Raw genomic sequence first — 10,676 nt, forward strand, 5'->3', positions numbered from 1 at the left:
ATCTTGGAAGCTACTCACAAATCAGCATATGGCCATCCATCACCTCTAGCCATTCTGTGTGCGAGGAGGTAAAATAAAAATATGGAGGTATGGAGCATAGGGACTTCTGCCTTGAACTATTACTCATCTAGGTAGGAGAAAATGGGATCCCACCTGGACAGAAAGACTGGCACTGTGGAAAGGGCCGGTGGGCGTGCAATGGGGCTGGGCACAGCTCGGGGCAGGCTGGGTGAGGTGCTGGGGCAGGTAGGCGCCCGCCTTCGGTCCTGCAGGCACTCCACGTGGGGATTTCAATATGAAAGGCACACGTATGTGTGCGTGCTGCTAGATCCCAAATCCCTGTCCTCTGCTGTTTGTTGTTATTGCAAGCGGCCCTGCACTGCTTTTTCTCTTGAGCAAGCATGAGTGTGTACATATATATATATAAATATGTATAAGTATAGGTATGCATATCATAGAAATTAAACCATACAATCTGCAAGCTCAGCTTTGATGTTAACACAGTAAAGCAACATGCTTTATTTGAAATGGCTTGTGAATAAATATTGTTGCAGGCATCACAAAATGAGAGAAGTCAAAACTGTTCCACACCATAGTGTGGAGACCCACTATAACTGGGTCAGTTGTATAGCAGAAGGCAGGAGGAGCCAGTTGTTAATGACTCAAAATACCGAACCCTTAAATTAGAAAGCCTTCTCTGAAGGGTTCCTGAGAGTCACCTCAATCTGACGTTAAGGGAGATCTGTTCAATGTGCATGCTTTTTCTGGAGGGAGCTGGTGTAGATGACAAAAGAGCAGTCTGCCACTGCCTGCTTGCTTGGAGGGAAGCATGTAAAAGTAATCCAGCTGTGGAAATGAGTGCTGGAATAAAAGTAGTGTTGGTAAAGGGTAAATCTCCCTGAAATGGAGAGCAGTTAGCTGCAGCGAAGCTTTAGCACTCGAGTTTTTGCTTTTTTGCATACGCATCAGATGCTGCCGGGAAGGTGACACTCAGAAATGTAGTCGCAATTGTTTGTTTTGGAAATTAAGTTTTGTGCTAAAGGACACACACACCTCAGGACTGCTAGCTCTAACAGCTACTTCAGTTTCAGTAAACCCAGTGGATAAATGAAATGAGTGAAACCAAGAAAAAAAGCTTCTGACTCACATCCTCTCTCTCTTCTGACTGTAATAAGAAATATCTTGAAAGCAAAATATACCATTTTATGTTATCAATAAACTCCCCATAGAGTTTATGATAGAGTTATTTCCCTCTGTCTGAACACTAAGGAGGTGTCAGGGACAGAAAAATACTATTTTTTTTTTTTTTTTACCTGTTTCAGAAATTTGGTTGTGGTGCAGCTCAGAATGAAACTGCGCTAAAGGAAAACAAAGTATAACCTGAGAGAGCATAATTGATAGCTTGGAGACTAGGGAGCTAATTTAGCAGGTTGGAGACCCAGACAAAAATCCCTAAACTACCTAAAAACCTTTGTCTCAAAATGTGTACCTTTTGGCCAAAAGTTATCATTTTGACAAAGTAGATTTTTCAGCAGAGGTCTTTTAAACAGCTCACCAGCATGCTAAATCAAATCCTCCTCTTCTCATTCTCCACTTGACTTCCTCCAGTGTTTAGGGTTGTAATGCCAGAACAGCAATAATCAATAGCCCAGAAAATTGTAGTATTACATGTCACTGTAATGACTCGAATGCTAGTATTTGTGTTAGCTTCTTATCCAGCTGTGGTGATGCCTACTGATTGGAAAAGAAGAACACTTGCAATAAAGCTCCTCTGAAATTATCCTCCCAACGTGTGCACACAGCAGCTGGGAACCTTGTGATAACAAGCAAGTCAATCTTCACCTCCTCATTGTCTTCATTTAATCGATGGGTGGGTCTATTGCCTGCCCGGAGTATTTGGCAGAGGAGCTTTCCCCCATTTGGCTCTAGGAAAGAGGGTAAGAGAAATTGGGTTCTCTTCTGTCTTGGGAAAACAGTGCTCCACATAGTCTGAGGGATTTTCATCCCAACCTATTTATTCAGTGGGATGGAAAATATTGAAATGTGATTACATGGAAATTACACTGAGATGTGAATGTGTGTGATGCACAGAGTTGTGTTGACTGTGGCTTCTGTCATTTGCCTGGCAGATCTCATGGATTCAATGGGATTTATGCTGGAGTTTTGTCTCTGAATAATATTTCCTTGTCTCTCTTTCTCTTCTGAGCTACTGTATTCCCTGGTTTCCAGATCTCTAATACTTCCAAAATGCCAGAAGAGCTGCTCATAGCCTCCTAGAGCTCAGATAATATACATATCTACTGTGTGCATTGCACAGGGTATTGGTGTGTGAAGCAAACTGGAACCCTGTGGCTGCATTCTGGCATTTTATCTTGCCCCTGTAAGGGGGCTGCTGGTTTCGGAAGAGCAGCTGGCTCCTGATGGGCCACAACAATGCAGAATGCTGGGAACTAGCCCAAGGGCCCCACCAGACTGCCACCTGACAGGCTTCAACAGGGCTCCAGGTCAGAAGGAGCAAAGAGGATTGCATTTGGGGAGGTTGTTTTTCAGGAGAAGTGGTTTCACTTTGCTGAAACAGGCAATCTTTACGGGACAGGACACTGTCTTTATGGGACGCCACATATCATTCAAGGGTTTCTTTAGTCTTTCTCTGGTCTTGCTTCCCTCTTGTTTAAAGGGTGATTGTTAGGCTTTTCTAATCCAGTTCTTAATGGGAAGGTAGAAACTTGCTTTCTTTGCTTCTTATACCCCTTTGAGGAGCTCTTTGTGGTTGTTGAATTGATTAACTGGTAGAAGACCCAACAGTTACTCTCCTCTGTCAAGTACTTTCCATAGTTTTGGGGAAAGAGCTTGGAGCAAATGTGAGGCTCTGTTTCTCTGGCTCTGTTGTATTTCTAGAGGTGGTGGAGGCAAGCAGTGCAAACCCAGGCCAAGGCACTAGGCTTCTTTTAGTAACAGGGATGGAAGATGCATTTGTTCTCCCTGATCAGTCCTCCAAAATGTGTGCATTTTCCCATCCCCAACTGATGCCAAGTCAAGTCTCTTCTAGAGCTTACAATGGATGCCTGTGGGCTGAGGACACGATACAAAGTGTGATGTCACCAGGGCAACCTTCCTAGGGCTAGAATGAAATTCTGGTGAGATCAGATTAAATCATATGTCTTGCTTTCAATAAAGCACGTTTTCTTCCCCCCTCCAAGTTTGTCTTTGGAGATGACAATGAGTTCCTTTGATACAGACAAATGAAGATGGAGCAACTTCTGCTAAACACTTTTATAGGAGCTGGCTTTCGTGATTTTTTTTTTTTTTTTTCGCCCTCAAGAATCTCTCCTGTGTATGCTGCTCTCATTACATATAGAGCTCTTTGCTGAACGTAGTTAAGACACAGCATTTTAAAGCCTAGAACTGGTGTTTCTTTTTTTCAAGAGGGTGTTAACAGGAGGTTACAATTATACATACATTTTAATATGTAACTCTCTATTGTAAACAACTCACTCTCAATATGTCTGGCTTTTGTTTGCTGTAAAGTTATACATTATATTTGGATTAATGATTCACTTGGCTGTATAGTAATTTCTCTGTATAGGTACAATCTCACTCAGTCATCCTAGATTATTTTTTAACATAATCTAATTTGAAAAAGAAAACCTCATCCCTGTTTATAAAAACATTATTTGTTCCTGGCTTTCATACATGTTTGGAGGAAAGAAATGAGTGATACTGAATAATAACTAGCACTCGGTCTCTCTAACCACAAATTATGCACCTCTATTTGCAATTTATTTTAAATGTTCATTGTTGTTGTTTTAACACTTTCTATTTGTGCATTCTCTCATCTCTCTGTGCAGAGTTTTATGTTCATAACTCTGCTGAATCCATACCCATAAACGTACGTACCCGAGCTGGATTGTGGAGTGTGAGCTCATGTAAAGGCACAAGGGGCAGCCAGATGCTTCTGTGGTTACTGCGAGATGGGGCTCAAACTCATAAACCCGTGGGTGGAGAAACACAAAGACCAAGTATTGCACCACCCAGCACGACCCAGTTCATATAGAAATGGGGGCGTGTGAATATTTGTTGTTGGTACTGGAGCAAAGCGGAAATAGGGAGGAATTATTCCCAAATGGCTTCCTCCCTCTTCTCTGCTGGGGTGTGTCTTTGAGATATGATGTAGCTCAGTGAGGAAGAACACACGATCCCATCTATATCTAACAAATATTTCTGAAGCATTAACGCAGATGCCTTTCTGAATAAGATCCCTCCTATGGTATGTTCATTATGTGGAGATGTAGGGAAGGAATCTTTGGATGGACATGCTGGAAAATGCTGATCTTCCCATTCGAAGAAAGCTTTTGTTTTAAATGTTTTGGATGCTGGATCAGGGTAATGACATCAAAGGACTGTGGGGTGGTATCTCATTCTGCATGTGCTAAATGTGTTTTCATCAGTGTTCAAGGCTTGCTGTAAAAACATCAGAACTAGAAATGCTGGTCATAAAGTGACCCTTATAAAAGGCAAGTAAGGGGGCTGAACAGAGCCTCCGTACTACTGTTGACATGGGCTATTCACAGTGAAATGGGGGTATAATATTAAAATAGCTGAGGCATATTGCTGAGAATCCAGAGGTAGGAGTTTGGGCCGCTAATAAGTACGATTTTGTCTGCTCAATCAGGAAAGCATATGGTTAAAATCCTGTAGGTTTTCCTTTCATGGGTCATAGAAATAAATGTGACTTAATGGACCAGCTCCCTGGACATCCCTGTGTTGGATTGTGCAGATGATCATGAATATCTTGAATATCTTCATTTTCACGTGTCTACATTCACAGCTGCTCAGTTCACAGTGTAACTGCTCCAGAGAAGCTACAAGGAAGGTGCCAGGAAAGGGGAGCAGTACCAGTGAAATCCCATCTCCATCAAAACAGAGGGCAGCATTCCTCAGATAAGGGCTCCCACTAACCCAGCCTCCTGCTTGCCCTCTCCCCCAAGAAGTAATGCTGTGAACTAGGAAACAAATCAGTTCTGTTTAATGGTGTTGTCTGGTCAGCCATAGATCTAATACTTGCAGAAACCAGGTTCAGTAATCCTGAATATAGACTTTTAACAGATTATGAAGAGGAAAACAATCTCTCTTTTCAGACAACACAAAAGATGAATTTTTCAATATGTCTTGTTAATTCTATGTAGAGATTTTGCATAAGCATTAAAGAACATTTCTACACATTCATTTATGACTCCTAATCTATTTGATGTTCTTTTTAAGCAAGATAAATAACATTTTCCAATTCTACCCTTTCAGAAGTGTACAGATCCAACCTAATATTATGAAATGGAGAGATCTGTCTCTATTTTTACCCAGAAGTAACGTGTAATATACTGAATTCCATAGTCAAGTTAGCTGATAGCATGGAAATGGTAAGGAATACTTTTCATTTGCATCACTGGCTGCAGAGTTGAGCAAGTCCAGCATGGAAAGGCTCCAGGCAGCTCTGAAAACCAAAGGAAGAGTTTGTTAGCTTCAGAAACTGAAGCATGAGACTTCATGGGGATGAGATGACCTTTCATATGAGCACAGCATGGTTGGGAAATGAGTGTACAGGGTCTGAGTTGACTTAATCTTATATCTGCCTTTTCTGCTGAGGAACGCCAAGCTACTGCATGTAACATAAGCCCTGGCCTAATACTCCCACGGCTCAAGCTATAAACCCAATGTTTTAGCCAATTTATGGCTCTTAAATGTGGATGAGAGGCATGTGAAGACACTATTTACAGTCCAAAAACTGGGAAAAATGAACCCTTAAAGAGCTGCAGTTCACAGAAAGGAAAGCTGAATGCATGCAGGTATGCTCAAGCAAAAGATATGTACAGGGAAATATATGAAAGAATTAATATCTTCAAAGAGACCCAGGGCAGAGGGGTGGCTTCAGCACAGGCACAGCAATGTGCAAAGAAATAGTGAATGTAACATTCTTGTGTGCTAAACTGAGATAGTTTCCTTCCCTCCAAAGACTATTCAATATGTAGTGAATTTATTTCATCCTAAAGCAAGGAAAAATTTTGGAAACCAAGATTGAGGAAAAAGATTTGTTCTTCTAACATTGTGATATGTTAACTATGTTAAAAAAGAAACCTTAGTTTTACTAGAAAAATGATTGACTCAGGTATGGCTGTGATGGAGAGTACAAAACTGGCAGCACTAACCCAGCTCCTTCCCCATCAGGCTGATTCAGTTGGAGCAGCATGGTGCTTTGCATTTCTGAAAATGAAGCCACTTATTCAAGAGGGTCGAATAAACAAGTGTAATTACACCTGTAGTTTGAGTTTCTCCATTAATGTATGTTCTTACACCGTGCTTTTTGTAGCCCCAGCAGCAAGAATGAATTGAAATTACACACGAAAGGGGTTCCTTTCATCTCCTCACTGCTCTGCTAGGCCGCAGGGCGATGCTGGGAGCCTGACTCCTTGCTATGTTCTTCCAGTATTGCTCTTCATTATAATCAGCTGGATCAGTGGTCTTGGGACCTAGAGTAATGTAATAAAATTATTTCATCTCTGGACATGAAATTGAACTCCCTTATACTGCAGTCAACGGAGTTGTTACCTTCAAACAAGCTTGTGCTTTCCAGCCTAGTTTTTTTTTTTTTTAAAGATATCTGAAAATCTTCTGAAAATGTGCTGCTTTCTTCAAATCGAGAACTTGTCAAAATTATCTCCTGAGGTGGGAACCCTCAAGTACTCATTTCCTGAAAAGTTCAACTTTGCTAATCACAGTCAGATGCTAGCCAACGTAACAGGTCCTCCCCAGGCTAGTAACAGCCTTCTCAGAAATCTAACTTCCCATCTCCTGTGATAACATTATCTTGATAGTGGCTTTGAGTAATTTTTGTGGATATTTACATGGTGTCTACTGACTTTCCTCCTGCCTTTAAGGGTCTAGTCCAAAGTCCAGTGAGAGACTTTCTGCTGCCTTCAAAAAAAAATTAGATAAGGCCCTTGAAAAGATCATTCATTTGGGGAAAATATGTTCTCCCTGCAAGTACTTACATGCTGCTGGGTTTGCATCTTTGCTAAAGGGATCGCAGGCTCTATAGCGTATGTGTGAGTCATGCTGGTGAATCAGAGTTTTCCCTGGTTTTCAAACTGTGGTTTTCTTTGTAATAAAGCATTCATTGTATTTTCACAGCCAAAGCTCTACCATCACTCTCATAGACATACAAACTAAAGGGAGAAGCTATCCATGGGCTTAAGTATCTTATGCAAATAATAGGGGCAGTGCTAGATTGATTCTTTTTTGTCTTTTTTTTTTTTTTTAAATTGTATCTCCTTAAAGGTCCAACATGAGTTTCTTGCACTGGTTTCAAAACACAGGAACAGTTAAGCTGATAGGTATTTTGGTCAGGAGTCAGGCGTTTCTATCAATTAAGCTATCTTCTGTAAATCTGAGCTTTCTGGACAAAAAATGCACCTATTTCTCCAGAGAGTAACTGACTGCTACTCTATGATGGATGTGGAGTTCAACAAAAAGCGTATGATGCACTGCATGGTGCTAATTATCTGGTATTTTGCTGTTCTGTCTTCATCCTTCTCTCTACAATATTAATCCTCTAGGCATTTCTGTTGTGGAAATAGTTTTGAAACTGTAGAAACAAATGCCATTTGGGGTGTTTGGCTCAGGTTCCTGGTTAGTGTAAATCATAACTGACTGACGTGTATTTGTATTGATATTTATAACCTGGGAATCCAGGCTGTTACCATCTTCTTTGTCCTTTCACAGGATAATCTGGGACCTCCAGATCCCAAAGGATATGTGAAGCCCCCCACTGTATATTTCCTACAATCCTGCCACCCCCAACAACTGAAGTACTGATGGGAGGTGAAGTTGATGAACCTCCTAGATCCTTTCCTTGCTAGACATTGTGATACATCAAGTTGTTTGCAACACAAAATTAGTTCATACCAGATTTAAAAAAAAAAAAAAAAAAAAAGGAAAAAAAAAGGCAATTTCCTTAATCATTAGCAAGAAAAAGAGAACAGAAATAGAGGAGAAAAAGATCTGAAAAGATTTTGGAACAACGGTTTTTAGGGTGTTTGATTTACTATTCAAGTGTGCACAGCTGCTGCTTGGGGGGGAAAAGGCACCATGCCAAGTAGGAGAGACAAGGGTAGAACAGCAGCAAGAGAGGAGAAGAATGTTTGCAGACTGGGCTATTAAATGGGCTTGGAAATAGTTTCCCTCATTCCTCCCTGCATAAAAAACTTGTCTGCTTCAGAATCCCACCAGCTCAGACACCACCAAGGTTTTGCTGGTGTCGTGTGCTGGTGGTAGGACCAGAACCCACCTCACATTGCTCCAGAAGAGTTCTCCCTGAAGGTGAATTTGGCTGCATTAACCATGCCTGTATTGATAGTGCCTCTCACACAGTCGGGTCGGAGAGATGCAATTATCCTTATGGTTGAAACAACAGCAGTCAGTGCTCCCTGCAGCACTGCGGGCTCTCAGCATGGCAGGAGTGCCACTAGGGTTGGGACCAAAAACCCTTACCAAAACCGATCACAGTGGTTGGTTCCTTACTTTTCAGCAACGTGAAGGATGTCTCCCTTTGGACCCAGAGAGCTGTCATCATTCAAGCATTGCTATGCTTGCACAGACACAGATTGACTTGCTCTTAATAGCATTGATCAGCTCGCTCAGATGACAGTACTACAACCCAGCCATTATTCTACCGCTCCCATGACTGGGCAGCTAAAACTTTTCTTTGCTTCCTTCAATGCTGTTTTAGTTGTCTGCATCTCCTTGGTCTCGCTCACAGTTTGCACTGTTGGAAGGTTTTAGCAGTGCTCTACTCTTGCTCTGAGATGCATGGGCACGGGCTGATCCTCGGGCAGCGGGTCCAGGCTGCTTGCTGCCAGCAAAGGGAGGCTCTGACCCAGCTTTCTCTGTGCTCTGCACTGATCGGTGCTCAGCAAAGGAGAAGAACTGGGTTTGTGTTACTGGTTTGGATTACTTTGTTTATGAGAATCTCGCTTTTAGTGATTAATGTCTGCACGTTATACAAGAGCAGCTTCAAATTTCTCTTTGAAGCATGGCTCTAGAAGTACTGCCAGATAATATTTCTTCTCAGTCAAATGATTCCTTTTCTATGGAAAATGGGAATGCTTTGTCAGTTGCAAAAGATCCTAATATGGTACAACTTGTCATCTTATTTACAAACACAGCCTCTTTATTCCAGTAAGAGGTGAACACACTGCACAAACATTGAACTGCTCAAACTTACCATAAAATAAGCTGGCACTGCCTTCCCAAGTGACCAGTTCAAACGATTAACCAAACCAGCTATTGAATTTCACAGAGAGGGCTCTGGACGCAACATCTGCTTTTGCCTATTCTCTGCTAGTCACAGCTTTCTGATCTTCCAGCACTCATTTGGGAGCAGGCTTTGGATGAGCTGGAATTACTTCAGTCTGATTTTTTTCTTAACAAGTTATTTCTATCCTCTCCCCAGTAGTTTAGGCACAATTTCTTTTACCTTTTAGGAAGTGTAATGTTTTAAGGAGACATTTATTTAATTCCTATTGCTACTGGGTTTTTGAGATGTGATTTATCATGCTCAGTGGTCATGACAAACACACTATAGCCAAGTACGAGAAGAATTATTTGAATGCAGATTGACACGAAGGAAATTTTTCAGAGGAGCTTATGTGCCTAAGGTGTATAAATCCCATTGACTTTGAAGTTTTTACCTAATATCATCCTAATGATCTTAAGAGTTCAGTTGTCTGGTTTAGTAATTATAAATCCAATTTTCAAAAGCGCCCATCAGGCTTTTGCAAATGGAACTGAAGTTCTTAAGTCACTAAAGAACTTCAGAAATTTTTATTTCATATCTGCAACATTAGTTTTCATTAAACCAGAATAGAAATCAATGTGACTAGCAAACAGGTAAACTGATGAGCTGTGTATTAGGACCTTGCTGTCATCCTTGTTGTCTGTTCAGGCAGAGTGTGATAGTGTCAAGGGTACAGCATCTGGAACAAGTGACCTATGGTACATCATACTTCTATCCAAACCATGGTTACCATCTCATTTTATTCCTTCTTGTGTTTTGTTTTATTTGGTGTGTATTGTGTAAACTCAAATTCTTGTTTATGATAATGTTAGCATTTTAAAATTTTGTTATGGACTTTGCTTAGGAGATGGTTCAGTGTTCCCTCTGTGATAAGTTGTGCTGAGCACCTTTGTGTGATCAGCTGGCCAGAGATCTCTAAGCTTTTCTTTGTCATCATGCTAATGGCCCCAGAGGATGATTTGGGGTTTTGTCCCATTCAGTTTTAAAAGACCCATGTAACAGGTGTTTTGCCTCACTTCCTGCCCAGAACTTCTTGTTCAATTTAATATTGGTTGCTGTTTAGAAATCTTACCAATTTTCAGACAGAGTATTTTTGACTAGTTTCATTCTTTGTCTCACTTTTTTTTTTTTGGGTGACTCCCCTTTGCCATTGTTTATTAAATTTAGATCCCACTGCCATTTGCCAAGTGTAGCAGTGTCAATGGTTAAATATGTCCTTGCAATCAAACCTCTTGAGAATGTTACCCATTAACATTGCTCCTGAAGAGATCTTTTTTTTTTTTTGAGTTATTAATACCAATGCTATATTAGATGTAGTTATCAGTTGATA

At 41.0% G+C, this 10,676-nt stretch overlaps 1 long non-coding RNA gene across 1 annotated transcript; it reads left to right on the forward strand.

Moving 5' to 3' along the window:
• Positions 1-1,823: 1,823 nt before the first annotated feature.
• Positions 1,824-8,016, forward strand: LOC121076661. The gene is made up of 2 exons (XR_005823654.1): positions 1,824-1,937; positions 7,774-8,016. It is a non-coding gene; the product is annotated as an uncharacterized LOC121076661 (long non-coding RNA).
• The last annotated feature ends 2,660 nt before the right edge of the window (positions 8,017-10,676 follow it).

Source organism: Cygnus olor, chromosome 12, assembly GCF_009769625.2.
Source record: "Cygnus olor isolate bCygOlo1 chromosome 12, bCygOlo1.pri.v2, whole genome shotgun sequence".
NCBI lineage: Eukaryota > Metazoa > Chordata > Aves > Anseriformes > Anatidae > Cygnus > Cygnus olor.